Source organism: Heterodontus francisci, chromosome 6, assembly GCF_036365525.1.
Source record: "Heterodontus francisci isolate sHetFra1 chromosome 6, sHetFra1.hap1, whole genome shotgun sequence".
Classification (NCBI taxonomy): Eukaryota; Metazoa; Chordata; class Chondrichthyes; order Heterodontiformes; family Heterodontidae; genus Heterodontus; species Heterodontus francisci.
The window spans coordinates 43,300,982-43,317,180 of NC_090376.1; the positions used below are offsets into that span (position 1 = coordinate 43,300,982).

At 43.2% G+C, this 16,199-nt stretch overlaps 1 protein-coding gene across 3 annotated transcripts in view; it reads left to right on the top strand.

Moving 5' to 3' along the window:
- The window catches only part of flt1 (fms related receptor tyrosine kinase 1), a 306,847-nt gene that overhangs the window by 23,627 nt on the left and 267,021 nt on the right, over nucleotides 1-16,199 (top strand). The window lies entirely within an intron of this gene.

The following is a 16,199-nucleotide window of genomic DNA, read 5'->3' on the forward strand; positions in this document are numbered from 1 at the left end:
TATCCTTTCTATAATGGAATGCCAAAAACTGCAGACAGTACTCTAACTGTGGTATAACCATTGATGTGTGAAAAATTATCATAGCTCTTTGTTTTTGTACTTTAAGCCCCAATTTTAAAAATGCAAAATGATACTACCGTTTTTAATGGCTTTACCTACCAAATGCTCGCTTTCTAAGAATTATGCACTCCTAGGTCTCTCTGCTCTTACACAGCCTTCACCATCTTTCCTTTGAGTTGATATTCCTACTTGTTTTTCCTCCCAAAATGCATTGTCACACACACTTCTCTGCATTAAGTTGCATGTGCCACCCGCATACCCATTCTGTAACCTGTCTGTCACTCTGAAATCCTTTACAGTTCTCTGTTTGCCAAACCTCCTCTTTTGTAAATAAATTTAGAATAATGCTTGCATGACCACAAGGCAAACATTTTGTTCGAATATTATAGGATACATCTTGAGGTTCAAATGGTCCTGGGGGTAAAGAAACGACTCAATTACTGGAAGTTATGGAACTGTTGTGTAGAATTGACTTGCAATATTAATTGTTTCAGCTGATTAGATCTGTATTTTTATGATTATCTGAATTGGTATTGTGATCTATATAGCCTATTGCATTTTAGAAATGGAATAAATTATGATATGGACACTTTCACAAACAGTAAAACTTTTGGATTAATTATGTTGAAGTTCTACGGTAAGTGATTTACGTTCTGGATTATCTCTGCAAAATGCAATTGATTCCGACCAATATGCAGCCTGGAGGCCAACATTTGAAAGTATTGCATGGTCTGAGGAAGTATCACTTTGTCTTGCATTTAAAACAACTTAAATTTAGAAATTTGAGAGTAATACATCCACTCCCATTGTCGTTGGTTCCTGTTTATATTCTGCTATTTTAAAAGTGTTACATCAATGAAATATGTGCTACAATACTTCATTAACTAGGTGACTATTGCTGAATGTAAGCTTTTTTGGTAAGCATATTATAATGCTGTGGTGGGCCAGCTAAGTTCAGTAATGAATAATTAAATAATTACTACTAAAAGTAAACCTTTGGAGTGTGTTTTACAAACTATTAGTTTTCTATTGGCCACACTTGGCTTGTTGGTTGGTACAATAGTGATGGTCAAATGAATATCTTCTGATTCATTGTATGGTGAAGTAGTGCCCAGGAGTCTGAATAGTCAGGTTGTTTAATGCAAATGTTTCAAGGCCATTATCTACAAATCAATGTTTAAGATGATAAGTTTTCTAGCTCTTGTTGCCAATTACACATCCTATTTATTAAGGTTTGTGGAAAAATTCAAACATGAAGGGGAAGATACATAGAGGAATCACTGACAGATGAGCCCCTCTCAGCTTCTGTCCTCCTTAGAGACTTGGTAGTACCACCTGTTCCGTAATAACCTTCTTTAGTGATTGCATTTTGATCTCCTATGGCTTACCCACCATAGTGATTTAAACCCAGTTTTTGCTTAGCTTTTAAAAATTTACCTCATGGAACCTTTTCCTGACCTTTTGTAGGTTCTACAGTATTGATCTCGTTCTCCTTCCAAGCTTCCTTTATGTGTATCTGTTTGTGTGTTTTTGGGAAGGGCGATGGCACAATGTACAATTAAATGTGGCTGCCTTCTTGGCCAGCATTTTTCTACCATCAAATTAACATTAACAGTGGTAAATTGTGCCTTTGTTGATTTTTCAGCTATGATTTTGAAGTATTTATCATCTAATTTCTTATAGGGATGTAGAGAGTTCATTTCCTACTTGCTAAAATGCTGAAGTGTGATAACTGCAGGTTTATTCTGATTGTGCACAAAGTTAACAAATGGTAGGGAACCAATGGATAACATGGAGCAGAAGAAACTTTCTGATACAGTAGGGCAGCAAAATAAGAAGGCACAAGTTTAGGAATTGGAAAGGCAAATTTAGGTTTGATATTCTAAAGTTTTTTTTGCATAGAAGATGATCAATAGTTGGAATAGATGCGAGAAATAGTGGTTGAAGCTACAATACAACTAGATGCTGTAATAGGAAGAAGGGAGAATTGCTATTTTGGAATGATTGGTATTCCAGAAGGATGAAGGCCAAAGGCCTCATTCTTCAAAACATAGCTTTTGACCATATCTAACTATAAAGTATGTGGTATGCTCCTGTGGAAGCTGGTTTCACTGTAAAGGTAGCATGATTTCACAGCATCACCACCCCTCCCCCCACCCCAATTTGATGCAATTGAAATATATATGGATCTCTAGTAAAATAATCTTTATAATATTTTTGAGACACTACTTTGAAAGTTTGGTTGAATTTAGTTTAAAACAATTTGGGGCACATTTTCATTTTCACTGTTTGATGGAACGGATCACCTATCTACCATACAGCCCGCCATATTTTCATTATTTTAATGTAACAAAATTCAGGTGGGTTCTACAATAGCCAATAAGCTCTACCAGATTACCGCCCAGACAATGAAGGTGAAATTTCGCCCCAACATCTTTTCCATGTTTATAAGAGGTTTTAATGAATATGATTATGTGATCCTGCAGCTTTGAATTTAGATTTGATCCTTATGTTATCGGTGATGCAGAACAGGTGCTTTGTTTCACAAATGGAAGAGATAAGCAAGCAGCTTACAGCTGGTTTGTGCTGTACTTGTATGAAACGATTGATGTACTTTTGCAGGGATTGTTCTCTGAGAATTCCAAATCAAACATCCAGAACCTGAAGGTTAAAATATTCTGTTGTCCGAATGCAGCAGCTATGACTTTATGATTGATGATGACTCAAATATAGTTGCACTGTCCTACTTACAAAAATGTATTTATGTACCTGACTGCAGTGTTTTTAGCTTGAAAAGCACCTTCTGTTAAATTCAGTAGGCCATGAAAATAAGATACAAAATATGAACAGTAAGAGATCGTTATGACTATTTGACTTTTGGAAACATTTGATATTCAGAGTATGTTGTAGTCTGAATTTAGCAATTGAATTTTCATTTTCAAAACCAAGTATCAGTTAACACCACCATGACATCTCAGTTGTTATAAAAGTCTTGTCAGTCAAGGAAACCAAAATGTTACACAATTCTCTTTCCTTGTACAATGGTGGTTCTTGGAAGATGAGGGTTTTCTGTGTTCTAGTAAATCAATATTGTACCATTTAACATAAAGTAATGTAACATATATCATGAAAAAGTCAAAAATACCTTTGAGAGCTAATGAGGATGGTATGTAAGGAGAATGAGAGAGGAGAAAAATGTGTTCAAATAGAATTAGCTAATATGTTATTTTCAATAGTGTTTTTTCAGTTCTGATTAAGTAAATCTTATTTAGTTTCTCTGAATATTTTAAATAAACATTTCAGCTAGCAATATTAGTAGCACATGAGCTGTTTGTGATCTTGTACATGACTGGAAAATATGAATTGTTTTTAAATGTACTTAGTTATTTAATAGCCACTGGAGTAAATTTTTTACCTTCACTGCCTAGACAGTAACCTGGCCAGTGTTGGTATTTATTATGAAATGCTTGCCAGTTATGGAACCTGAGCAATTTTCATTCCCTATTTTGAGGGCTGCAAAGAGTGGGTGATCCACAGATTGGAACACCATCTCATGGGTCTGTTCCAGAGCAGTCAATTTCTAATTTGACAGCAGTTCAAAAGTACTTCATTAGCGGTAGGGCACTTTGGGACATCATGAGGTCGTGAAAGGCACGATATAAATTCATTTCTTTTCTTTCAAGGCTGTCCAGGATATATAGGTTCGCTGGCAAGCTTCCTCTGACTGCTTGACCATATTTCAAGCAATAGTTTGTGTCCAAGAGACCTTTGAGCAACATCCCCTCTAAATTTTTTTTGTTTTGTGCAGCTAATTCACATACGTGCGCAGTACCATTAAGTTTTTTTGCGTGGCTGTGCATGCACGTTATCTTAAAGAGTATTACTTGTGCACAACCTGTGCAGTAACTTCTGGGTTGCTATGCGGCCGCGTACCCTAGAGGGAACATTGGCTGTAATTTTACACCCCTCCCGGGTGGGGGCTGGAAGCGGGTGGGAGGGGTGTAAAATCGAGTGGTAGGCAGGGAGTGCCATTCCCGTTGCCTACCCACCCCTGCTGCCATTTTACCAGCAATGGGGGAGGTGGAAAACGGCTCGCCCGCCCCGGTCCAATTGATGTCCTTAAGTGGTCAATTAATTGCCACTAAAGGGCCTCCTCCTGCCGCCACTGATATTTTACTAGCGGCGGCCGGGCACTTCAACAGCTGAGAAGGCTGCCCAGTAATACTAGGCGGCCTCCTTGCGAGCCGGTGGGGGGGGACCCTCCTAATCGGGCACCTTGTGCCCCACTAATGATCCCCCCAGCAATACAAGTCGTCTCTGCTAGAGCATCTCTCCCTGCCCAAAACCCCCCTTTATCTTTTTCGGGGCTGACATCCTTGCTGCTCCTCACAGAGGGTGCAGTTCCATCAGTGGCGCTGCTGGGACTGAAGAGCTGCCGACCCACTGATTGGCCGGCACCTCTTGGAGGCGGGACCTCCTGCCTCAGAGGGGCGGATGTCTCGCCAAGGCCAATTAAGGGCCTGGATGATGCAAAATCATTGCGTGACTTCAAGGCCTGGCGAGGACAAGCTCACCACTGGCTTTTATGCTGGTGGGTGGGGACTCCCCATCCACATAAAATTCCGGCCATTGTCTTTGAGCACGAGTAAGTGATGTGTACTGATGGGCACCACATGGAATCTTTATTCTAATTTTCATGACCTCACTGTTCTAATTTAATTACTTAGTTAATTTTATTCTAATGATGACCAGATCTACCCTGAATAAATATTATTGTAAGATACTGCGCAGATAGAAAAAAAATTGAAAGGCGAACCGAATGTTTGTCTTTATCTCCGGGGTGAGGGGGGTTGGTGCGGTGGACGTTGCTGAAAAACAAAGAAGTGGAAGTTATGTTACAGTTATATAAAACTCTGATTAGACCCTATTTAGAGTACTGTAGTTCAGGAAGGATATAGCGACCTTGGAGGGGGAACAGCGCATATTCACCAGAATGTTACCAGGCTAAAAGGGTTAAATTATGAGGATAGCTTGTAAGGTCTAGGCTTGTATTCCATTGAGTATGAACATTAGGGTGTGATCTAATCGAGGTGCTTAAGATAAAGGAAGGAATTGATAGGGTAAATAGAGAGAAACTATTTCCATTGATGGGGGAATCCAGAACAAGGAAACATAACTTTAAAATTAAAGTTCAGGTGTGATGCCAAGAAGCACTTCATCCTGCAAACTGTAGTAAAAATCTGAAACTATCTCCCCAAAAAGCTGTTGAGGCTAGGTCTTCTGGAAATATCAAAACTGAAGTTTTTAACTTTTTGTTCAGCAAAGATGTTAAGGGTTACGGAATTAAGGCTGGTAGATAGAGATAAGATCTATTTGAATGGTAGAACAGACTTCAAGGATAGAATGGCTTACTCCTGTTCTTATTTTCCTATGATTCTGCCCCTGTGGTCCTTGGTTTATCTGACTGACTTAGAGTAGAATCCCTTTATCATATTTGTACATCTCATATTTCTTGTTTCACTATTATTTACATTTATAATTCCTTAGTCACCCATTTAATTGACCCAGATTCCTTTGAATGCTATCATTCTTTCTATACTTGTCGACTGATATTGGGGTTAGTATCATGAGAAAATTTTCATAATATTGGAAGTACTCATTTTTAAAATGTCCTAGAAGCAATCCTGCAGGACTCCACTAGTCACTGCCTCCGGCTACAGCTTTTCCAACTTACCAATCATGTGCATTCTATTGCTGTATCATTTTAAGACAATTAACTAATTTGTTATTAATACTATGCACCTAATTCACATTATAATACTCAGCATTACCTGGAAAGGACAACACAGAAATAGGCTGTTTAAGCTCAATCTGTCAGTGTTGGTATTTATCCTCCAGTGGAGCAATAACCCTAATCCTAAGTCTCTGCCAAGTTCGCATATCCCTTTATCTCTCTTTCCTTCAACCATGGTCTCTAATCACTAACTCCTGGTAGTACATTCCACAATACATTGTGTAAATTTTTTTTTTATCCTGCTATGTCCTAAAACCTCTTACATTTAACCATATATGTATGTCACCATGCTCTAGACCCCTCAAACACTGGGAACAGTTTGTTTCTATCTCCTAGGTTCTATCCCTTCATCATTTTAAATACCTCTATTAGATAAGCTTCCTTTGGTCTTCAGAATTACTTATGACCCCTACTTCAATATTATCTGCAATTTTGAACACCAGCCCCTCTAGTTTTAAATCTGAATCATTGATATACATAATGAGCAGAAGTACTACCAGAATAGAAGACCCGCTTCCAACCACTCTGAGACCGCCATTAACCCCTGCTCATTGTTTCCTTCCTTCAGTTTTTACTGAGGAATTTTATCATGCTTTCTGAAAAAGTAGGTAAACTAAATTTCCCTCACCAACCAATTTATTGATATCTTGAAAGAATTTCAGAAGATTTGTGAAGCACAAAATGTTGCTTTTTGTATTGACTTTCTTGCAGCATCCTGTAAAATTACTTTTTTTACAAATTCCCCAATAACAATGCTGTATGGTCTTTTTTGAAAGTCAAGATAACATTCACTATGCTTAGGTATTTAGTTATATTTATGGTATTTCCTAAAACACATTGTCTAGAATTTCATCTATTTGCTCTCTCGTTTTCTTTAGTATTCTAGCATATATCCACTTTGCCCAGGAACATTTAATTTTTTGAAATTGTTTTCATAGCATATATGCTTTACTGATGCCGTATTGTATTACAGATCCCTGTGCCAGAGTAACTGGCTGTCAAGGCTTACATTTGTGAAGACTGATGTGAACAATTCATTTAAAATTGTCATTTCTTGATCTACAAATTACTACCATTCACCCTTATCTCTTTTATTTCTTTTTTCTTACTATGTACAGAATTCCATTTTATAAAAAATTAAGAATTTGAATCACTCTTGCTGCTGTCTGTGGCCCAGCTTTCTATTGTCCTCTTACTGCTTTTAGGGTAGACATAAAGAAAGTGCTTCCACTTGTGAGGAGATCCAAATTAGGGGCCATAAATGATAGTTACAAACAAATCCAATAGGGAATTTAGGAGGAACTTCTTTACCCTGGAACTGGTTAGAATGTGAAACTTGTTACCATATGGAATAGTTGAGGTGAATAGCTTAGATGTAAGGGGAAGCTAGATAAACATATAAACATATGAGGGAGAAGGAATAGAGGGATATGTTGATGGAATTAGATAAAGAAGAATGGGAGGAGGCTTGTGTGGAACATAAACACCAGCATGGACTAGTTGGGATAATTGGCCTGTTAATGTATGGCCAACTCCTGCTTCTATTTCTTATGTGCTGAACATTCTATGTATGACAATAATATAATAAAAGCAAAATGCTGCGGGTGCTGGAAATCTGAAATAAAAACAAGAAATGCTGGAAATACTCTATTCTATGTATGACCTTCAATTCACTTTTTGTTGCTTGGTATCTTAAATATTTCTACTTATCCTTTGTTGACACCCTTATTTAACCACTGTGGTCTTGGTTTTGCTACATTTCTTCTTCTTATAGGAATTACTCCCAATCGTTTATCTGATTACTAACCAGTTTTGGTATCCTGCAAAATACGATACCTAATATAATATCTCTCCTAGTTTCCTGTTTAATCTGTTTTATTAAGCAGAGGTCAATAGATATTACCATGAAATTGTTTGTTCTTGTATCTCCCTATCTACCAGATGTCCTCAGTCAGCCTATCCATTTGGCTTTTAATACTGACATTTCCCATGATTAGCATATTGCATTATCTTGCATATTTGCCTAAACATGCGTTTGTCAACTAAGCAACTTCCAATGATTTTTTCTTTATCACTTTTAATTCCAACCTATATAATTTCTGTGCTTCTCCCTGTTATCATAGCCGCGCTTAATGACGCCATGTTTGATAACAGTTTGATATTGACTCGATAAGTTCAATGAATGATTAATAATCAAGTATTTTTCCTTTATCATCCATTCATCCAAGTTTCATAGCCCAATGTGCAAACATGACAATGGGGGAAATTTTATGGAGGTGACGGGGGTCTTGGCCGCTGGCTGGAGAGCTAGCGAGAGACTCACATTGCCTTCTCCGGGAAGGCCTGCCTGCCAAGAGCTGCCAGCCAATCAGGGGCTGGCATGACACCCACCAGAGACCCAGGATTGCAGAGTGAGCCAGGTCAGAGACGCGTGATGGCGGGAGGGGTTTCGCACGGTGGGGGCCACAGGGAAGGGGGACGAAGGGGGCTCTCAGCACCACCCGCCTTCCTAATGCCTGGTTCCTTGATCAGGCATTGAGTGCCTTTGAGCGAGGGACTCCCCCCCCCCCCCCCCCACCCCCCCCCCCCCCCCCCCACCAGAGAGCCCGCAAGCAACCCCCTGTAGGTTTGCATATCATGCTCCCCGTGTGGTGACAGGCCTGCCTGCCGCTGTGTTAATACCAGTGGCGGCGGGAAGTGACCCTTAATATGGCATTAATTGCCCCTTAAGGGCCTCAATTGGTGATGCAGCTGGAAGGCCATCCACCAGCCTTCCCACCACAGACTTAATCAGGATGGAGGCAGGAAGTTGGCAGTGTCCCCTCCTGCCACCATCCCGGCCAATTAAATGCCCTCCCCGCCTCTAAACCTGACACGGGGGAGAGCATAAAATAGTGTCCAATGTTGCCAAAAGTGCTTCCTCAATTTTACTGATTAATAGTTTGAACTGCTTTGATCTAGAATGAACTCCAATTGAACTTTATCAATTAATAGATGAAAATCCCAATAAGTTATTTTGACTAGATAACTCACGTCCAATAATTTACTTCCTCTCAAGATATTCAAGCAGCTTTATATCTGAATATCCTTAGTATCTAAAGCCATGCTTGTATTTGAAATAATACAGGAGTGGTATTGTTCTTGCACATTGCTGTGCTGTCAATGCAATCTGAAAAAGTCAGGAATACAATTAGGGACAGGTTAAATAATTTATAATTTTGACTGTGCAGAGACACAATTCCAATTTGCTGCACCATGAAGCAAGAAATATGGATTTGGGCTCATGATTTCACCATGTGCTATATTTCTAATTTCAGCCTTGATACTATGACAGGTGCTTAGCAGATGGCAGGCTACCCTAGGCAAGAGAAATTAAAGAAGACATTGGAGTTAGAAATATATTGAAAGGATGGTATCTTAATGTCAATAAAAAAGAAAAAGAACTAATTTAAAGAAAATATTGGCTTAGAGTTTAGTTTTTGAGTTATATTAAGAAAAATATATGCAGGGGGTTGGGGGAGAATAATGTTTTCTTTGTGAAATCTTAGGTAACTACCTAAGCACTGGTTATTGAGAAAAGAACTATTAGGCATCTTAGTCCCTTTACACTAATGGTTTAATAAAAGCATTGCCTTTTACAAATAGTACGGAAACCAAATACTGTATAGAATGTTTGAAACTGAAATACCTACAAGTACACTGAAATGCTTAGTTAGATTGTCAGTCTGACATATAACGATCGAGGGGCTTTCCACTATGGGTGAGTGATCAGCCAAACATATTAGGCCAAATTTTGTTAGTGAGACGCCAGTCACAAAGTCAGGACTGGAACCAGGATCAAGGCACATTGGGGCAGGAGTGGCCAGCACTTGTGATTCAGCGGCGGCCAGCCAATTAAGCCTAATGAGCTGTGAACTCCAACCAATTGCGTGGTCAGGGATGGGCCCAGAGGCAGGGAGCACAATGTCAGGTGATGCCTCGGCAAGTGCTGGCACCATTCTCAAAGGGCTACCAGTTCTGCATTGAACTCTGCATTCTGATGGCCTGGAAGAGGTCATAGTGGATATTTAGAGATTGCTGAGACGAGACCACATGCAGCCCCATTCTTCCCTGATGCCTCATTCCAGGTGCTTTTGCAGGCTGCAAGGGAGAGGAGGGACATCGAGTTCTCGAGGGATGGGAGGAGGAGACCTGGGAGCCAAACCAAGCAGGCATGGCTGCAGATCGCAGAGGAGGTCAGCAGCTGTGGGGTCACACTACACACACGGATTCAATGCCACAAGCAGCTCAACGAGCTGATCTGGGCTGCGAAAGTGAGTACCTTTTAATGCCTTCAACCTTTTGGGCCCTGCATCAGACAAAGCAGGACGGAGCATTGGGAGGAGAGGGATTAACCCCCAGATGTGAGCAAAGGTTCAGGGGATGCAAGATGACTGACAGCAGCATGGCAAGGTGGCCCTGAAAGGAGGCCCCCTGTCATAGTGCAATCTCACGGGAAAGGAGACACATGCAGGAGGCGTCTGTGTGCCCCTGTTAGTGGCAACTGGACTGCCAGCAGCCAATGTGTGTTGGGATTGATCTCATTTGGGAACCAACATCCCTCTTCCCTCTGTCTGCAGGAGAAGATAGCACATAATCAGAAAGAGCGGGCCATGACAGGCAGTGGGCTGCCCATTTTGAATGTTTTAACACCGATGGAGGAGGATGCAATAGAGTTGGCTGGACCTCAAGACAGCTGGAGCATGGCAGACAGAGAAGCAGGGGCACCTACCCAAGACAGTGAGTAAGGTCGCCATGGGGGCACAATGCTACATCTTCAGCGATGGAGCCATGCTGTTTGTTATGAACACTGGACTTTGTAACATAATTATGTTTTAAAAAATTGTGATTTTTAAAAGTTTAAGCTGGAGTCCAGAAGGTCAGGTGACTTCACATCCACTCTACGAAAGGACAAGATAGAAGTCTTGGCTACCAGGACAACAGAGAACACAGATCAAAAGCTTTCTTTTGAAAATAAAGCAGAGACTGCAAGGGTAACACCTGAAGAACAATGGGTTTCACCTTCCAATACCTTTGGGTCATAAAACATGGAGTCAATGATTCTGAAGATGCAAATGTGCCAAGTAGCTGTTAACACCTCAGAACAATGGGAGACCTAGGTGGCTCTGAGAAACCAAATTTCTGGACTTTGCATATTGGAACGGAACCATAAGCTTTGAGTCCAAATAAATTTAACAGATTTTCTGAGGGCAGACAGGCTGTAAGAGAAGAAACCAGCGGTTGCAGCCTCGAGAGAGAGAGAGGGAACACCTGCTCTCGGAAGCCTGAGACAGTAGATGGCTGCGAAGCCATGAACCTGTTTCGAAAGTTAAAGCTTGCGGAGAAGTGGACCAGCAAGATGACCAGGAATCGCCTTATACACAGGTCCAGGTCAGAAGTGCTCGGAGAAGTGAGCGAAGAGGACATTGATTTTTGAAAAGGTCTGGGCGATGCAACTTTTTGCTACTGGGAGGGGTTTGGGATTTTTTAACTACAAAGGATTTCACCATCAAAAAAGACTGTGTAACATATAAGTTTACAAGCTTTTTAATAAGTAAAGACCTTTCTTTGTAATTTGAGCTATCAGCTGCTTACAAAGTACTATTTAGTTAACAGGGATTTCTTTTAGTTTAGATAATAAAAGTTTTACAACATGAAATCTTGTCATGTAATTCTTTAAATTGGTGTGGGGGGTTCATATCTCATATTTTTCATCTGAATGATCTCACCGAGGTCATAGCATGCTCATCAGGCATCTGGTGCCTACAGGGGTCTGCATTTCAGGGGTTGAGTGCTATGGCAGAAGCACAGGCCCTTGACCCTGAGATGCCTCTGTTCTCTCATGCAGGCCAAGCTGTGTCAAAACAGAGAGCCTCTGAATCCAGAGAGCCTGCCACCTTTGAGAGAGGGAAAGGAGCCTCAGAGGGTGCATTAATAACTCCTACTCCTGCACCCTCCACCAGCATAGATACTTGCAGCTTGGTGGGTTTGTGCCCTAGTTTAGATATGGGCACACAAACTGGTGAGCACAGCACATATGCACCCAAGCAGCTGATTGAGGCTGTGACAGCCCAGGCCTCTGACAGTCACAGGACAGTGGGAGGCCAGGCTCATGCTGAGTCCCAGGCTCATGATATGCCTCTGGTGTTGGCAGCATCACGGGAAATGCTGCAGCTGCAACGAGAGGTCCAACAACATCTGGCAGAGATTTCAGAGGCAATGCGTGCCCAAGTGTGGACAATGGATGTGTTCATTCAGGTCTTGAGCTCAACATTGTCTCTGACTGGTGCATGAGTGTCATCCTCCATTGAGAGATTGGTGCCTCTGATGGAGAGCCACATCCAACAGAGCACTCAGTGGGCTGAATTTTATGGGATCCTGGGAGGCAGGCTAGGAGGTGGGGTTAGGGGGGCAATAGAACTGCAACAGGGGGCAGAGGGCCCATCACACCGCAATTTAGTCGGGTGCAGGATGGGTCGAAGATGGCCTTCCCACCCAGAGGCCCATTGAAGGCGCCTATTAGATGCCACTTAAAGGCCTCTTCCTCCTGGTGGGAGGGCCTCCGCCATGTGAGGAGGCCACCCAGTAAAATGAGGTGACTTCCCTGCGGGCTTGGGGGAGGGGCTCTACTCTGTGGGCAATCTATGGCCCTCGGAAGGTCCCTGCCAGCAAACAACTCGCCTCATTGGACCCCCCTCCCAATGTATTCAATGGCCACCCTACCCCCACCCTCCCGAATGCCAGTGCCTACTAGATTGGCCCCGGTGACCCTGCCTCACTTACCTGCGGTCCCAGTCTCCATTGCTAGGCATGGGTCCAAGGCCTCTGCAGTTTGCCAGGGGCCACCACTCCCAGTAGCACTGCTGATACTACTGAACTACTTGCACCGTGATTGACCGGCAGCTCTTGGAGGCGGGACCCCCAACTTTAAAGGGACAGGGATTCCGGCGCTGGGCTGTTATCCGCTCGGGTACTGAAGAATCACGTTGTGGGGGGGCTCCAAATGGCCGAAGTGGGATTCTCCTCCGCCTTTTCAGCCCGGTGCAGGGAACCCCACCGATGCCACAAATTCAGGCCAGTGTCTACAGGACATTCATGCAGACCTTCATACCTTTATCCTGACCATGGGCGCAAGGCAGCAGTGGCAAGGCGAGAGGGGTACAGAAGAGTTACCACCAGGTCCTCTGTCCTCTCAGGTCAGCAGGAAGGCAGAAGTCTGCCTTGCTAGGCAGGAGGAGAGGTTGCCTCCCGCAGCTGGGGTCTCCTCTTGGGGTGCTCCTGGCGCAGGCAGCTGCTCCTTTGCCAGTGTCACCAATTCCTCCAACATCCCTGCCAATAGAGGGTGGTACTGTTTTTGTTCAGGAGGTCCTCAACATGCCGGGGCTGTCCAGGCCCCAGGCATCCAGAGGATGACCGCCAAGGTAATCAGTCGCCATGGGACAGCAAGGTCATCAGCCAGCCTCCACCTTAGCTGACAGCGCAGGGCAGCACTGCATAGGAGTTCATGAAAGAGAATTAAGAAGTGCACGTAGAATCACGGGGTTATCATGTTTCAGATGCAAATGGCAGTCTGTAATCTGAATGTAAATAAATTGTTTCTGCTAAACATGGACTCCCGCCCTTTATCTTCTGTCAAGGACTTGGCCCTTCACTGCATCCCAGCCTCTATGAAGAGGCTGGAGGCAATCGAAAATGCTGTGAGGGGCCAACTCTGGAGACTTACCAGATTTGCTCTGGACGAATGTTCAGTAAGCTAATGCATCCTTAAGGAAGCAAGGTGACAACATGGCCGTATAAAGGTAGGTCTTTATTGATGAAGGTACAAGGGGCAGGAAGGATCAAAGGAAATGTGAATCTATAAGGGTATCGCCTCCCTTGCGCATCTCTCATGGCCACTCTTCCTTTGCCCCTGGGATCCTTCATCTGGCATGGCTTGCTCATCTTCCCACTCTACATCCTCATTGTCTGAGGAGGCAGTCTGCTTCTCACTTTCCTCGTTGCTCATGGGCATCCCCTTCTGCATGGCCAGGTTGTGCAGTGCACACCAGAATACCACAATACATGAGACCCTCAGTGGGGCATACTGAAGGGCTCCACCGGACCGATCCAAGCACCTGAATCTCATCTTCAGCCGACCAATGGTCTGCTCAAAGGTAGCTCGTGCTGTCCCATGGCAGACGTTGTATCTCTCCTCTGCATCTGTGTGTGGGCTCCTCACAGTAGTCAGTAGCCATGTCCTCAGTGGGTAGCCCTTATCTCCAAGGATCCATCCCTGAAGGCTGGAGGGAGTCCAGAAAAGTTCTGGCACCTGGTCCTGCCTCAAAGTGTAGGCACCGTGCCAACCACCTGGGAAGCGTGCATAGACCTGCAGGATCCGTTTAAAGTGGTCACAGACCAGTTGTACATTAAGGGAGTGGAAGCCCTTCCTGTTGATGAAGGCCGCTGGCTGATGTTCCAGAGCCTAGATGGCCACATGCGTGCAGTCGATGACCCCCCTGCACCTGGGGAAACCAGCGATGGTCCCCAATCTAATGGACTTTTCAGCTTGTGAGTTGGGATCCGTGCGGAAGAGCACATAGTCTCTGGCTTTCCTGAACAGGGCATTGGTGTGTGACCGCCTTGATGCACTGATGGGCCGCTGACTGTGAGAACCCACACATGTCTCCTGTGGATCACTGGAATGATCCAGTGATGTTGAAGTTAGGTGTCACGGTGAACTTCAGGACCACTGGCATTGGATATCCACCATTCCTGGAATACAGCTCATCCTGCATCATGGCACACAGCCATGTTACAGCTTCTCTGGAGAGGCGTAGTCTTCATTGGCACTGCCTCTCAGACTTATGCAGGTAATTGAGCCTCAACCTGTAGACCCTCTGGAGGATACCTCCTGCTGTATGGGGCAGCAACCTCTCTCTCTCTCTCTCTATCTATCTCTCCTCTGCGCTCTTCTGCAGTGTCCGGAGGCCACTGTTAATCCTCCTGTGGTCTCACAGACCTTTGTGGTTCCGCTGCAGGTTTCTGGCTCTCTCTTCTGCTCTGCTGCAGCTCATCTTCAACAGGGTACCAGAAGCCTGAATGAATGAGGCCCATGATAAGTGGCCTCTCCCTGAAAGGCAGTCCTCCCCTGCCAATAGCCCCTCTACTTGTGAGCCTTGCCCAGGTGTCACTTTCCCATTTCCCTCCTTGTAATGGCTCTCTGCAGCTCAAACCACCTTCCCCTCACTCCTGACACAATGTGCACAGCCCTCCTTTTGTAGCCCTGCCAGGCCCTCAATGTTTGCCCTCCCAATTACTTCCCCTTACAGCCAGCCATGCTCTGCAGCCCGCAGGTCGCCTTTTTGAGAGGTAAGCCTCTGAAGCCCTGTGAGACCCATGTGCTGTTTATAAATTCAATCTGGACCATAAAATCACAATCAATTGGCCTGTTAACTATCTTAATTATCCACCTGCTTCCTTAACGTCGGACCTCTGCCCTCCACATTTGCTGCCATGGACAAAATCGGGATGGAATGTCACGACGTTGGACATCCTGTCTGACCTGTCCCATCCCGATTTAATGTCCCCTCATGCCTTTGCTCCCGTCCAATTTGTTCCCTTAAAATTCAGCCTTTTAGCATTTTACAGCATAGAGTAATAGAAAGCAATTATATTGGTGACGCAGTGATGCTCTGTCACTGAAGTATGACAAATACTCCCTTTGTAATATTATTGCCTGAGTTAAAATGAAAGTAAAGCCTCCAAAGCTATCTTTGAAAGTGATTTTTGTGTATCTCCCACCAACAAGATTTGTGAAGTCAACAAATAGTATGCCTCTGACGTGTGGGATTGATCTGCAAGTTCTGCATCCCAGTGACAATAAGTGTAAATTCACTTAAAGCTGGTATTCAAGTTGGGAATTCAATGCTTTATTGGAATCTAATTTTCAATTATTGAAGAAAATATGTAGATTTTGAAGAGCAGGATTGCTGTACACCTGCATGTTCAGAGGATATGATTATTAACAAACTACACTATTTGTTTGCAAGCTAGCAGAGAAACATTTTATTTTACTAAGTGTTGATTTTGCCATTTGGCAAAAAAGCTGTGCGTAAAATTATGATAAAACCTTGAACAAAGGATTTCAGTAACTTTATCTTGATGTGTTTTGACAGTTGTACCTGTAGTTATGGAACCAGCACACAATTTTAACTCTTGAGTTTTAGTGCAGGGTCAAAGGAGTTCAAAGGAGAACAATTTGTCTGATTGAGGACCTTGAATATACTTTGAAAATGAAACAATATTTCATTTTGTTAGACAGAAAAAA